This window comes from Trachypithecus francoisi, unplaced genomic scaffold (assembly GCF_009764315.1).
Source record: "Trachypithecus francoisi isolate TF-2019V2 unplaced genomic scaffold, Tfra_2.0 Lachesis_group0, whole genome shotgun sequence".
In the NCBI taxonomy this organism is placed as follows: Eukaryota; Metazoa; Chordata; class Mammalia; order Primates; family Cercopithecidae; genus Trachypithecus; species Trachypithecus francoisi.
The window spans coordinates 81,358,816-81,373,366 of NW_022681453.1; the positions used below are offsets into that span (position 1 = coordinate 81,358,816).

At 40.2% G+C, this 14,551-nt stretch overlaps 1 long non-coding RNA gene across 1 annotated transcript; it reads left to right on the plus strand.

Annotated features, from left to right (window-relative positions):
• The first annotated feature begins 424 nt into the window (after window positions 1-424).
• On the plus strand, window positions 425-13,907 carry LOC117076675. The gene is made up of 5 exons (XR_004434442.1): window positions 425-522; window positions 1,609-1,799; window positions 6,589-6,801; window positions 11,656-11,760; window positions 13,529-13,907. It is a non-coding gene; the product is annotated as an uncharacterized LOC117076675 (long non-coding RNA).
• Window positions 13,908-14,551: the final 644 nt, after the last annotated feature.

Here is a 14,551-nt window from a genome sequence, read left to right on the forward strand (position 1 = left end):
GCAGATGCCTCCAAATTTTTACTCTGATACGACTTAGGGAAAACGATCCTTCCATGCTTGTAGGTATCATCAGTTTATTCTCAGACATGTTTTAATTCCTCCATTCACAATCAGCAGATCTTCACTCTGGGTTACTCACATAAAAGTGCCATGTAGCTCAATTCTTATTGAAATCAGAGGGTTGCCCTTCACGAAGAGCATTAGGGCTTATTCGTCTGTCCATCAGATACAGACAGCTCTTGAGGTATCTGAAGCCTGTCTCTTCAGGTACACAAAGCATTACAGCATTAAGTCAGCAGGGCAAAGGACCATGATTTTGCAATGAAAATAATAATTTAGGTGAGTAAAATAAAACATCCTTTTAGAGGGTTCACAACCATTAATTTTCTGTCTTTCAAAAATTACGTTCTGCATTGTTTTAGAAGGAGAGTGTGTGCTTTGGATTGAAGGCTGGGAATGAGTAGACCAGAAATCTATTCTGTGGCTGTTTCTTGCTAGGATTTTCCTAAGCCTCTGGAAAAGGTGACTCTGTTGTGCTCACTGCTCTAACTCTTTAGGTTTCTTTCTGCATACATATTAAAAGGAGCTTATTCTCCCTGATAGAGCCTTTCTGATTTGACAGAATGGTGTAAGATATATTCACTCAAGTGAGAAAAAAAAGAAATTGAGGTCTGTTTGTATTTCCTTTAGGTTATAAGCTTCTTAAGCAGAGACTGTCACGTTTTTACTCCTTAGTGGACTGTAACGGTAGCATAATATTCTGCATCTAATTAGTCATTTCATTAATTTTCTTGGAACCAGAATGGTGACTACTGGCCTAATTAGAAGGAATCGCCCTTGGCTTCTAGGCTTAAAGATAAGCCCTTGTCGCACAGAGAGAGAAATGGACTTTACAAAAGACGTGACTATCAGAGGCACGCCCCTGTTCTCTCTGAGGAAGGGAAATTTCTCATTTCCTTCAGGGTCAGTCCTGCTGAGGCTCTCCATGGAGATGGTCAGCAAGGTGGGTGCCCACAAACCAGAGAAGAGTGAGGAGGGAACAAGGTTTCTCTGTGTGGTGATTTGTGGCTTTGGGATAGCTAGTGTCAGTTTTACAAATGTATGATTGCGTTTTTTAAATTATGAAACTATTTGAATATACATACATGTGTATGTGTGTACATATGTGGATGTGTGTGTACATATATATATATGTACACACACATATTTTAATCAAAAGACATTGCTGTCAGAAAAGATGACAATTTTTTAAGAGCCTTTACCAAGTTTACAATCTACATAATGGTGAATATTCAAACTGACTTTCCTCAAAACACTTTTCAGCTAATTTTTCAAGCTTGTCCAAGAGTGTTCATGACATGCTTCTGCCAACACCCAGGGGAGTTCTTTGTGTCCACTACAATTCCAAAGCTAAAAGTAGAAGGAGGAGATTTCATTTTCACACCTCAGAGAGTTTATTTTGCTATTCTCAGAGGCCAGTTCCTTCCCCCAGTTTCTTATAACAATTAATTATTAAAAGGTGATTTCACAAGGAACAAATGGTTAAGCACAAAGATTTAGTTGTCCTAGTGTTTGCATGGTTTTATATCCACTGTTTAATTTTTCCAGCGCAACGTACAATTAACATTTGAGTCTGTCTGAGTCATGAAGAAATGGAGATTACTCTTATTACTGAAAATAATTCATTTTGGTATCTTCTTACATCCTGAGAGCCTAATCTTTCCAAGTTCATCTAAGGCTCCTCTTCTCCATGACAACCTCATCCAGGGATTTCTTCCTGTCCTGGTGTTTTATGACATGTAACTGAAGACCCACATGCTGCTCTGTATATTTTTGTCAAAAGAGAAAAAACCATCTTGTCGAGGACAGGAACTAAATTATATGCAGTATTTCTTTAGAATCCCATTCAGCATCTAAAATTGTTAGGTGCAGAGAAGGCCCTCCATAAAAATTCGCTAAATTGAAACTAGGAGCAAATGTTAAGTCAAGATCAAACTCAGGAATAACTATGGCTATTAATAATCTTTTACCCAAAATTTAAATCATTTCGTAAGTATTGCCTGAAATCTTTTTCTTTATGTCAATAGTACATGTTTTACTGGTGGCAGGATGTCTGGGGTGAATATCACAGACCTGGCCCAAGTTGTTCCTGGGAGCTGGGGGTTAGGGAGTAGGAGAGAAAGAGATTTAACTCTTCCAAATACCTAGTGGATTAGGATCCCACAGGAAACTATTGAAAATGCAACTAGAGCCGGGGTGGTGGCTCACACCTGTAATCCCAGTACTCTGGGAGGCCAAGGCTGGTGGATCACTTGAAGCCAGGAGTTCAAGAGCAGCCTAGCCAACCTGGTGAAACCCTTGTCTCTACGAAAAATATAAAAATTAGCTGGGCGTCGTGAGGCCCACCCATAATCCTAGCTACTCAAAAGGCTGAGGCAGAGAATCGTTTGAATCCGGGAGAGGAAGGTTGCAGTGAGCTGTAATGGGGCCACTGCACTCCAGCCTGGCAACAGAGGGAGACTCTGTCTCAAAAAAAAAAAAAATGTAAATGCAAACGTGATCATATCTTAAAATCAGCCAATAGCTTCCCATTATCTTTAGAGGAAAAGTCCAAAGTCCTCCTTGAAGTGGTACCCGAGGCCCTTCTGAATCTAGCTCTTGACTTCTTTTTAGCTCATGTCTCACAGCTCCCCAATGTACTACCACCACCTGAAGCATGAAGTTGAAGTTGCCCTTGGTTTGCAATGCTTTTCCATTTCCTTTTCCTCATTAATTTCCATTTATTCTTCAAGGCCCAGATCAGGCCTCAACTTCTCCAGAAATCTTTTTCAGACACCTCAATTCTGGATGAGTTGCCCTTCCTATATTCCCCTGCTCTAACTTTGCTTATCTAAGTATACCACCTGTTGCATAGTATCATCATTTTCTGTCTTCCTCACTTGTCCTACCATTTAGTAGGCTATTTTTTAAATAAACTTTTTGTCTTAGTCCATTTGGGCTTCTATAACAGAACACCATAGACTGGGTAGCTTACAAACAACAAAAATTTATTTCTCATGGTTCTAGAGGGTGGGAAGTCCAAGAGCAAGGCACTGGCAGATTGGGTGTCTGTTGAGGGCCCTCTTCATACATAGCCATCTTTCTGCTGTGTCCTCACATGGAAGAAGGAGCAAAGAAACTCTCTGGGACCTTCTTTATAAGAGTACTAATCTCATTAATAAGGTTTCCACCCTCATGACCTAATCACCTCCCAAAGGCCCCATTTCCTAATACCATATCATTGGGGATTAGGTTTCAACATATAAATTTGGGGAAGAGAGGTCACAAACATTTAATCTACAGCAGTTTTATAGTGGTTAAGAACATAAGCCCTGAAATAAGATTTCCTGGGTTAGTATTTCATCTCTGCCTCTCATGAGCTTTGAGACCTTAGGTCAAGTTATTTACCCTCTCTGTCCTTTATTTTACTCATGTGTAACATTAAATGAATATTGTAGTACCCATACGGGTTGTTGTGGTAATTAAATGATGTAGTGCAATTAGATGCTTACCACAATGCAGAAAGAAAGTAGTTAGCTTGTGCATTTATTTGCTTATTTTTTATTTTTCTTTTCTCTCTGGAATGTAACCTCCAGGAGATATTGGAACTTGTCTCCTTGTTCACTGCTGTATCCCAAGCACCTAGAACAATACCAGTAATATTCTAGGAGCCCAGTGCATATTTGTAGACTATCTGTTGCATGGATATATTGATAAATGGCATGTGAGTTAGTCATAGCATCTTCAAGCCACTGCAGGTCTGCCAATTTTGTTTTTACTTTTTTAAAAAAATTTTTATTTCCATAGGTTTTGGGGGCAACAAGTGGTATTTGGTTATATGAGTAAGTTATTTAATAGTGATTTGTGAGATTTTGGTGTACCCGTCACCCGAGCAGTATACACTGAACCCAATTTGTAGTCTTTTATCCCTTACCGCCTTCCCACCCTTTCCCTCTGAGTCCCCGAAGTCCATTGTATCATTCTTATGCCTTTGCATCCTCATAGCTTAGCTCCCACTTATGAGTGAGAAAATATGATGTTTGATTTTCCATTCCTGAGTTAGTTCACTTAGAATACTAGTCTCTAGTTCCATCCAAGTTGCTGCAAATGCCATTAATTCATTCCTTTTTATGGCTGAGTCATATTCCATTGTGTGTGTGTGTGTGTGTGTGTGTGTGTGTGTGTATACACCACAATTCTTTATCCACTCTTTGATTGGTGGCCATATGGGGTGGTTTCATATTTTTACAATTGCGAATTGTGCTGCTATAAACATATGTGTGCAAGTATCTTTTTCATATAACGACTTCTTTTCTCTGGGTAGATACCCAGTAGCGGGATCGCTGGATCAAATGGTAGTTCTACTGTTAGTTCTTAAAGGAATCTCCACACTGTTTTCCATAGTGATTGTACTAGTTTACATTCCCACCAGCCATGTAGAAGTGTTCCCTTTTCACTGCATCCACACCAACATCTATTATTTTTGATTTTTTTATTATGGCCATTCTTGCTGGAGTAAAGGTGGCATCACATTGTGGTTTTCATGTGCATTTCTCTGATAATTAGTGATGCTGAGCAATTTTGCAAATGTTTGTTCAGCTCTGCCAATTTTCTACAGAAGTAGAAGTACTCTATCTTCCCGGTATGGTCCCACACATAGTAGATACTCAACAAATATTGGCGTCTTGTCCTTCCCATTGTCAGCCACAAGGTCTTGCATGACAATGGAACCCTTTGGCAATATCCGTTTTGGAGTTTGGTGACAGTGACAAATATGAGTATAATTATCAGTAACTGCAATCTCCGTTTCAGACATGCACATATACAGACTTGCAATGAACAATGACAGTCATAACTATTTCAAAACAACTCAAGCAAAGCAACTTCCTAGTTATCACTCATATCTCAACAGATATTAGAATCCAAATCTTTGTAGAGTTTCTATCCTCAAGCAGAAATTCATATTTTATAGTCACTGACATCATCATATAACAAATAGAGCTTGACATTTTCAATATGAGAAATTTATCGTGACTACTTTTTTCTACAGAAGAAATTTTTAAAGCATCTCAAGTAAAGAAAGCATTATATGCCAACTTTATTTTTTTTTGGTTCAAGGGCTATGTTTTACAAATAGAGTTTGGGGAACATTGCTAAATTCATCAAAGTTTGAACTTATTTTTGCTCAAGCTAACTGGAAATCTAGTGTATAGGAAAGAGTACTGAACAGTAGATAAGGAGGCCAGGTTTTATTACCCCGTCAGTTTGCCCCCACCTGACTGTGTGGCCTTGAACAATGACTATCTTTCTCATTACAGGTGGAAGGGGACTGTAGCAGGTGGTCTCCAAAGTCTCTGGAGACTTACTAATGTGGTAATACTAACTTAAGAGCTGTGGCGGTAGGTGAAACGTGCTTTGAAAGCAAAGCGGTGCTTTGTTCCATTGCCTTGATGCCTTGGTTTTGTCTCAAATACACTATTCGATTTGTTTTAAAAGACTGCAAAAATCTCTAAAAAGATTTGCTATGCTAAAAAGGATGCGAAATGTGTTATTTCTATGGTAGGGAAGGGGTACAAGAAGTGGTAGGTGGTGGGAGAAGATGGTGGTAGGATGGTTTTAAAAGGGTCCCCTGAAACAGGATGTGGATACCAGCTGTGTGATGTTAAACAAATTCCTTCACCTCTCTCCCCGTCTTCCAGCATCCTCATCTCTATTGTAAGGATAATAGCCTTCCTCCAAACCTCACACACTTTTGGAGGAGCTCACTTTTTTTTTTTTTTTAATGCATGGAAATGTTTTGAAACAGTGAAATCTATAATGATAGGTTTCATAATTCTAACATCCACACCATCTGGTAAGGACAAATAACACTAGGTGACATGAATCGTATTCATAATTCAAATGTACAAAAAAAGTAAACTTTCTACCACTGAACTTAATGTCTATTTTAAGCCTAGAAACTCAATCTCAGTCACTCTTGTGTTTCCTTCCTATGGAATACTGGGGGTTCACAGAGTCCCAGGGTGTGGATGTGGTAGGAGTCGCCTGGTTGCCAGGGTCATCTCTCCACACAGATGTCTGCTGGGGTGTCCACTTGCCCTCAGTTGTTGATCCACACAGGCTGCAAGTGACATCCTTTCTTTCTGTCCAACTGGCACGTTTAGGCCCCACCCCCTCCCGGCTGTGTCTATGCTTCCTTGGAGGTGCACAGGCTCCCGTGAGGCTATCTACAGCCCCTCTTCCTATATTCTCTCTGAAGGCCCTCTGGGGCCTTCCTGTCCCTGGGCTCAGTCAGCTTTTCTCATCTGTCACCGCGTTCTAAGATCATTTCTAGGGCTAGCCAGGTATTAACAGGAAGGAAACACCTGTCCTCTGCTCTTTGGCCTCCTTACCTAGTCTGGGGAAATCCCTTCCAGTCCTCGAAGGAGCCTTGCTTCCCTTATAATACCCTTCTTCCCAAATATTTTGTTTTTCCTCAAAGCCCTGACAATTTCCCCTGAGGCCTGAGGTTTGGCTTGCTCACACTTCTCTCTCCCCTGCTTCCCAGAGAATCACATCCTCCCTGAGATAATGAGCACACAATTGCCTGGATACCTGAAGGAATGGAGACAGCAGCAGAAAACACTGCAGAGAGGTGGAAGCATCCGTTAATATTTTAAAATCCCATTACTGCTACCAACAATAATAATGGATGCATAGAAATAGATCTGGATTCACTGAGCTTGAAACAGTCCATCTCACACACACACAAAATAATTTCAGGTAATGAGGAAAAGGAAAAAAATAACACATGGCCTCTGTAACCTGGTTGCTTTTGAACCTTATTGGGTTTGTGGCAAACAGGGTGATTTTGGCACATGAGTCTCCTACCACTCACCTGCCTCCAAGCTCTCCTCTGAGGCCAGTCAGGGCCCAGAAGGGATGCATCTGTCTTCTGTCCCCTGGTCTCTGGGTAGCCCCTGGGTCAGCATTTTGAGTGCTAGCATTTGATGCACCTGCTACAGTTGCTGATGAGAAAGTAGTCACCCTCCTCCACTCCACCCCTGCTGCCCAAGCCCTGCCACTCCTGCTAACCTGTCAGGCTACATTTTCAATTACTGGCTTTGAAAAATGCCCAGGTAGACTTATTAAATCAATGAATGCGATGAGCTGAACACAAGGCAATGGCAATTCTGTGGCCTCCCTTGGGATAATTGGCGAGTGCATGAGGTGTTGAAAATCCAAGCCTGAAAATCATTGCTTTGAAGAAAGGGAGGACAACGACCAAATTATTTCTTCCATTAAAATGCATGACATTTAAATAATGTCCCCGTTCTTCTCAGTGCCCATCAACCTTCATTTTTTTATGCACTGAAAAGTCTAAATATTTATTAACTTCAATTCATAGGATTTGTTATAGCTGCATTCAGCTGGGGCACATACACATTTTTTAACTACACAGCACTTTTTAAATAGCATCATTTAAAAATAATTAGGAAATAATTGTGATTGTATTCTAAAGATGTAAGATACCATCCAGTTTTAAAAAGTAACCAGGAAGAGTGTTCTTAAAGGAGCACCCATAATCAACAAGTTTACATTAGTTTGATCAGCTAGATACAGCTGGCATTTATTTCACATAGAAAAACAGTTCGCATGTGGGGAATCACCATCTGGACTCACTAAACTGCCCAGTGTTGTCAGAAGGAAAAAATAGGCTGGTTAGAAAGTCAGCTTGTGGCTAACCACGTTCCAGACCACCTGGCCTTGCTCTGCTATGAGGTCAAAAGGCTGGTTTTGTGTTATCATGGAAAGAGGTGAGATCCCAGCCAGACACTTGCTGCTTGCAAGGTCACCCAGGCGCCACTTTTTAGGATGGCTAGAGGAGATGTCAGGCATTGAAGGGGGTGGCGAGGAGGAGCTTTGTCCATAATCTCTATAAGCCACTCTCCCTCATTGTTAACACAGAAAATCGGAGTTGCCATTGTCTCTGTTTTATCTGAAGTGCTGTGAAACCCCGCTTCCGCTTGCTCCTTCCAACAGATCCCTATGTAGATGCTCAGGAACAGCCTCTTTGTGTTTATTAATGGAAATTTCCCACAATAACTGCAAGTGACTAAAAAGATGCTGTGTCTTTCATCCCTGTCTCTGTCATCATCATGCTTTCTTAACTAACATAATTTTTGAGAAATATTGGGAAAATGCCAACAAAGAAATATAATTTGAAATTCCACCAATCCAGAGAAAATCACTTTTCCTAGGGAATAGAGACATCTTCCAACTTATGCAATTTATGCAATCATCAGTTTTTCAAAGGTCTTAAGTAAATCGTATTTCATACACATCGAAATGCTTTCGATTTGCTTCTGCGGCTTTTTGTATCACCATTCATGGTGTTACCGTTCCTTTTTAAAATGATTAAAAAAAAAAAAGACAAGATCTTTAACATTATTGAGCCACCCATGTCTAGCCACCAACTTTGTACTAGGGGTGGTGGATTTTTCCTTTACGCCTTCAAATACAGTCCTAGCCTCTGTCCTTATCAGCACTTTCCAGTTGTGATTAGAAGGCAGTAAAGGGGAAAGGACACAAACAACATGGAATTAGCGTGGCTGACACACAGAGATCACAGCAGGTGACGGAGACAGGTGGGGACACAGTGAGGGGCATGGGAAAGGGGCTGTGGGGCTCTGAAATGTGTTTCCCACGTTTAGCCTTGCACTGGAGGTACAAGTGTCCACATCTCTAAAATTAAATGATGTACCTTATGGAGCAATTTGCATAAAACAAATTCATATCTGTTGTGTGTTTCATAACCTGCGGTACATCTGTACATTTATAGATTTTAAAAAATAGTATATATCCTGCTTTGTAACATGTTTTTTATTGCTGGCACATGCCTCTTTATGTCCATAAATAAATACAGACATCATAATTGCCGATGACTACAAAACCCTCTGCTGTGTGTATCTGTAAGAATTATTTAAACAGTTTTCAGTGAGTGGATCTTCTGGGTGTTTCCAGTTCGGCTTATAATAATGGACGCCTCTGCTTCCCAGGGTTGTGTTCTTTGACCTGCCTCTGGTTTCAGCCATAGCTGCAATGAACATTGTCATGAGAGCTCAGCCTCACCTGGTACTGACAGCCCCACATGGAAAAGCCAGCACAGCTTTTCCCTTTTCCGATGCTAAAGAGCCTGGAGGCAAAGGAGAGTCTTCCCCGCCCCCCGCAAACAACCTTCAACCAGTGGGGACAGAACTGGTGAATAAACGCTTCAGGAGACCTTGTGAGTGTGGCGCGAGAGGGCGCTGTGGTTTGAGTCCCGGCAGCCCAAGGCATCAGCGTCACTACATTTGCTTTTCCCTCTTCCCTACTCTCTGCCTCTTGCTTCCCAGGATCATCTTGGAAATAAACTACCTGTATCCAGACAAGTCCTAATCTCTCCTGTTCGGAGCCAAGATAGGGACTATGATAAACAATGATGTGGACAATATCCTCGAATGCACATCTCTGCCATGGATCTAGTTATTTCCTTAAGACAAATCTCTAGAAATGTTCACTGCCGATCTAGTTATTTCCTTAAGATAAATCTCTAGAAATGTTCATTGCTGAGTCAAAGGGCATGGACTTTTAAAAACAAGCTCAAACAAGTGCTCTGTTTAACAGAGCTCCTAACTGTAATGCGATTGATTTTGTTGTATTTGCCTTTGCCTATTCTATCCCAGAGCTATCACGAAGCTGTCTTCCATCAAGAAGCAAAGCATTGATACTAACTTCCTGTAGTCTTTCAAGCCACCCTCTCCAAGACCCAAGAAATCCCTCCCCTTTGCTGTCCTGCAAACACGATGAATGGAATAATTGGAATGCACACCCACTGTCTCCCAAATAGACAGCTTACTTTATCATCTGGTAGTTATTAAGAATGAGTAGTAATTTTGCTGTAGAAAAGACCACTTATGGGGAAAGTTCGAAATGAGAGAAACATTCACTCATAATTTAATCCACAAGGAAATAATCCAACCAGAAGATAAAATGTCTGTTTCTCAATCAGTTCAATCTTTATATCACTAGTAGCACTAGAACTCTTAATTATAGATAGCAAAGTCTCTGGATGTCATTTTTTAGCCAACATCAGTGGTAAGAGACGCATAAGGAACTGCTCAGAGTAGTACAGAAGGAACTCTAATGCGCAGGCGCTTCGGTGGGGCAGCAGCACATGTGCGTGATCTCGCTAAAGAGGGGACCCAGAAAGGGTGTCAGCTCCAAATATGGATTAGCCACAGCCTTTCCACGAGGGGGAATGGTGAGCATATGTTTGCAAGTATAATTTACAGAAACATATATGTGATTATTTTTTAAAATAAGTGAACTATTTACAAATCTTCGCCAATGAACCTTTGTGACATCTCCTTTCAGGAAGTCTAATTTTAAAAGGTATATAAAACCGTTCTCCTGGCCAACACTTGCAGGTTCTGCCTGCTTGGATGGCTTCCCAAAAAAAGGAAAAAACAAACAAAACCAACCTTCCTTGGCTGTGTTTGCCATCAACATCAATAACTGCAGCAAAGGCATTCTGACTGCTGTTTATTCTGTCATAATTACTATCACCAAACTGGCATGATTACAGTGTTAGTAATTTTGTTGATTATAAATAGCACTAATGCTGTAATACATTAGCAAAGACACAGCATTATGGAGACATGGTCCATACTCACTTGGAGAGTTGCACCTTTGAGGATGATTGTTTAAATCATCCTGGAAAGCATTATCCTTACATGGCCTTGGTTTCCAATCACTCCACTGAAGGTTTTCTTTAAACACTACCACCATTCTCCCTGCTCTGTTTCTGTGGCCTTCTCAGATGTCCTTCACACAGTCTAGGCTGTGCTTTGTATTCAAAAGAGAATCCCTTGATAGGATATGGACCCAGTAATGTCCTAGCTTCTTGAATTTGCTAAAAGCAGGGGCATTAGATTGTGAAAGCCCACTAGAGCCATTTCTATTTTAACAGTGATACATCTTCCTTTTGGCAAGAGTCCTATTGAGTGAATTCGTATAGTCTTGGGCCCTTCCCTGTTTATTTAAAGATTCTATTTTCTGAGGGAGGAGGACAAAGGGCACAATTAGGACTTTACTCAAAACACCCACATATCATAGAGGGAATCTACATTTACTGTTTAATTTTAGTTTTCAGAATTTATTACAAAGAGTCACCTGGATAAGAGAAATCCCCCCACAGAACAATGTCTTTCTGCCTTCCCCAAACGCACTCCCTTTTCTGAGGAGTGATGCTTTCACTTAAAATGGTGTGTATTGATTAAAGCCAATATATTTCCTGTTTTTCAGCTGTCTGTCGGGTTCTTGGGAGCTTTTTTTTTTTTTAACATAAACCTTTCTTTATTGATTCAGAACTAGAAAACATTTTAATGTAGTGGTAACATTTAGTCCCAATGGGGAGTGTGCTCTTGGCAATTCCCTGGTTCACGGCATGAACGCCTGTGTATGTATGTGTGTATCGAAATTCATTAGACTCATTTGAAGGTGGTTTTTTAAAAAAAAACACTAAAATATGTAAATATCCTGATGATTGAGACTACAGGTTGATATTTTATAATGTCATTTTCTGTTCGCATTCAGATACAGTGAACCCACATGTTGAAGCTTTCTAGTATAATAACAATTTCAACTCTTCTGTTGAATCATCTGTCCTGATTGGAGGCTACAGAAAAGATGTCATTTTAGGTAAGGACTGAAGGGTAAATGACTGTAAAACATGATTTAATAAGACACTGAATGTAAGAAAGCCTTAGCCCAACTTTTACTTCAAAATTTCTATTGATTTGTTATATCAGGAAGAGTCTTAGAATAATTCTTTTGATTGTCCTCTAAATTTATTTCAAGTTAAATTCGTGTTCTCTCGAATCTTCTCACCATTCTCAGGCTATATGTAGACACCAAATGGATGCAAATAATGAAACATATTCTGTAACTAGCTGCCTTGTATAGACCCAACTTAAAAGAAACAAAAAAAAATGATGGATTTTTGGTATTGTGCTTTTATTTTTAAAGGATAAAGAGGCCAGGCACGGTGGCTCAAGCCTGTAATCCCAGCACTTTGGGAGGCCGAGAAGGGCAGATCACGAGGTCAGGAGATCGAGACCATCCTGGCTAACATGGTGAAACCCCATCTCTACTAAAAAAAGAAAAATACAAAAAACTAGCCAGGCAAGTTGGCGGGTGCTTGTAGTCCCAGCTACTCAGGAGGCTGAGGCAGGAGAATGGCATAAACCCGGGAGGCAGAGCTTGCAGTGAGCTGAGATCCGGCCACTGCACTCCAGCCTGGGCAACAGAGCAAGACTCCATCTCAAAAAAAAAAAAAAGGATAAAGAGAATTCAGCCCCACTGTGGAACTTATCTGTAACATAAATTAATCTTCTTAACAAATAAAGTCAGTCCTCCTATTTTACTTGACCCTTCCCCTAAAGGAATATATAGCCTCCCAGATTACTACTGAACATTCTGAGTAGCAACAAACTTCAGATCCTTGCATATCTTAGTCTGTGTTGCAATAAAGTAAGCTTGTCCAGCTTGCGGCCCATGGGACTCATGAAGCTCAGGACAGCTTTGAATTCTACCTAGCACAAATTCGTAAAATTTCTCAAAACATTATGAGATTTTTTTTTTTGCAATTTTTTTTTGCTTATCAGCTATCATTAGTGTATTTTATGTGTGGCCCAGGGAAGCCAAAAGATTGGAAACCCTTGTGAATACCCAAGGCCAGGTAATTTCTAAAGAAAATGGGTTTATTTGGCTTGCAGCTCTGTAGGCTGTACAAAAGCATGGTGCTAGCATCTGCTTCCGGTAAGAGCTTCAGGAAGCTTCCAGTCATGGCAGAAGGGGAAGGGGAGCCAGTATGTTACATGGTGAGAGAAGAAGTGAGAAAGAGAGGAGAGAAGTGCCAGACTCTTTTTAATAACCAGATCTCACAGGAACTAAGAGTGAGAACTTAATCATGAGAAGGCCACTAAGCCATTCATGAGGGATCCATCCCATTGGCCCAAACACCTCCTACCAGACCCTACCTCCAACTTTGGGGATCTGTTTTCAACATCAGATTTGGAGGGTACAAATACCCAAACTATATCATTGCAATGATTGTGACAAATGTCAAGTGGAGAGAGTCTGACTTCATTTTCTTATAACTACTTTACATGAAAGTCCTTTTATGAGGCCCAGAAATTTCTATGAAAAGTAAAACATACCCAGTGGCTCAAATGGCTGTGTGGGATTTTATGTTGAGGTATACCAGACCATGACATATTTCATATTTACTCTGATTTCATATTTACTGTAATTTCATATTTACTCTGATTGAAGATCTCATGACTTGACATAAGGATATTATATAGATTCAAATACTTCCAGAATTCTTATATGTTCCCAGAGAGAATGGGCAAAAAGCCTTCAGTTAGAGTCACATATTGCTTACTTTTTTTCTTTTTAATTCTAGGACTGCTTGCTCTGAGTGAGGCTCATCTTCAAATCTGAATGACCACAAGGAGATTTGATTATACATGTGAACACCTCAGAAGGCACAGCCCGCCCAGAAGGCAGACAGGTCAGGCTGCTTTTTTTCATTGGTTGGATTCAATCCTCTGGCGGCTCAGACATAACTTAAGCATGATTAAACTTTAGAAGAAGCTGCCAGGAAGACTGTGAAATCTTCATGCCCAAGGATCCCTAAAATTAGGAATGACAACAACTTGGCTCAGACAGTTTATGGAGGCAAAGGTTTGAATGGGATTAGAGATTTCTAAATGTGAGTTCGTGTCCTCTGCCAGACCACCTTACTTCCACCATTCCTCAACAAATCAAGAAAAAGGAGTAAAGACATGCCTTTCCATAAGTTAAATCTATTCTGTTTTAATTCTATATTATATCTGCAGTACAACTTCTTTTGTTTGTAACACCATATTGTTGCTAGTAGCTGGAAATTAATTTTCACATGCCTCAGCTTAGAAAAATAAAAAGCAGCCCCGCATCAATCCCAATTTCCTTTTTAGTTTTAATTAGCCTTGAAATCCGAAATTCTGGAAACCACTGGTCTAGATAATCTTCATTCAACAAATATTCATTCAGCTGCCTGTTCTTATGTCATACAAAGGGAAAACAACTTTTTCCACAGGATTATTAAAATAATTAAATGAACTAATATTCATTGCACATGGCACCATGTTAAGCGCTTTACATATGCAAATTATTTTATTTAATTCTTGCAAAAACCCTAAGACAAAGACAACCAACAAAAAGCATGGAAGGTGGGATTTGTGCCAGGTCACCTCTGGCATAGGCTCCCATGATTAACCTAGTTTTTACTCTCCTCAGAAAATGACTGGTGTTTCCAGGGAGGTGGCGTGATAGCAGAAACACATATTAAACGTTTTAATGTTTTGCTTTTTTCATGAAACCAAAGCTTGAGTGGTGGAATGGCTGGGCATAGTGATGAAAACAAACCAAAGGTGGACGATAGAAA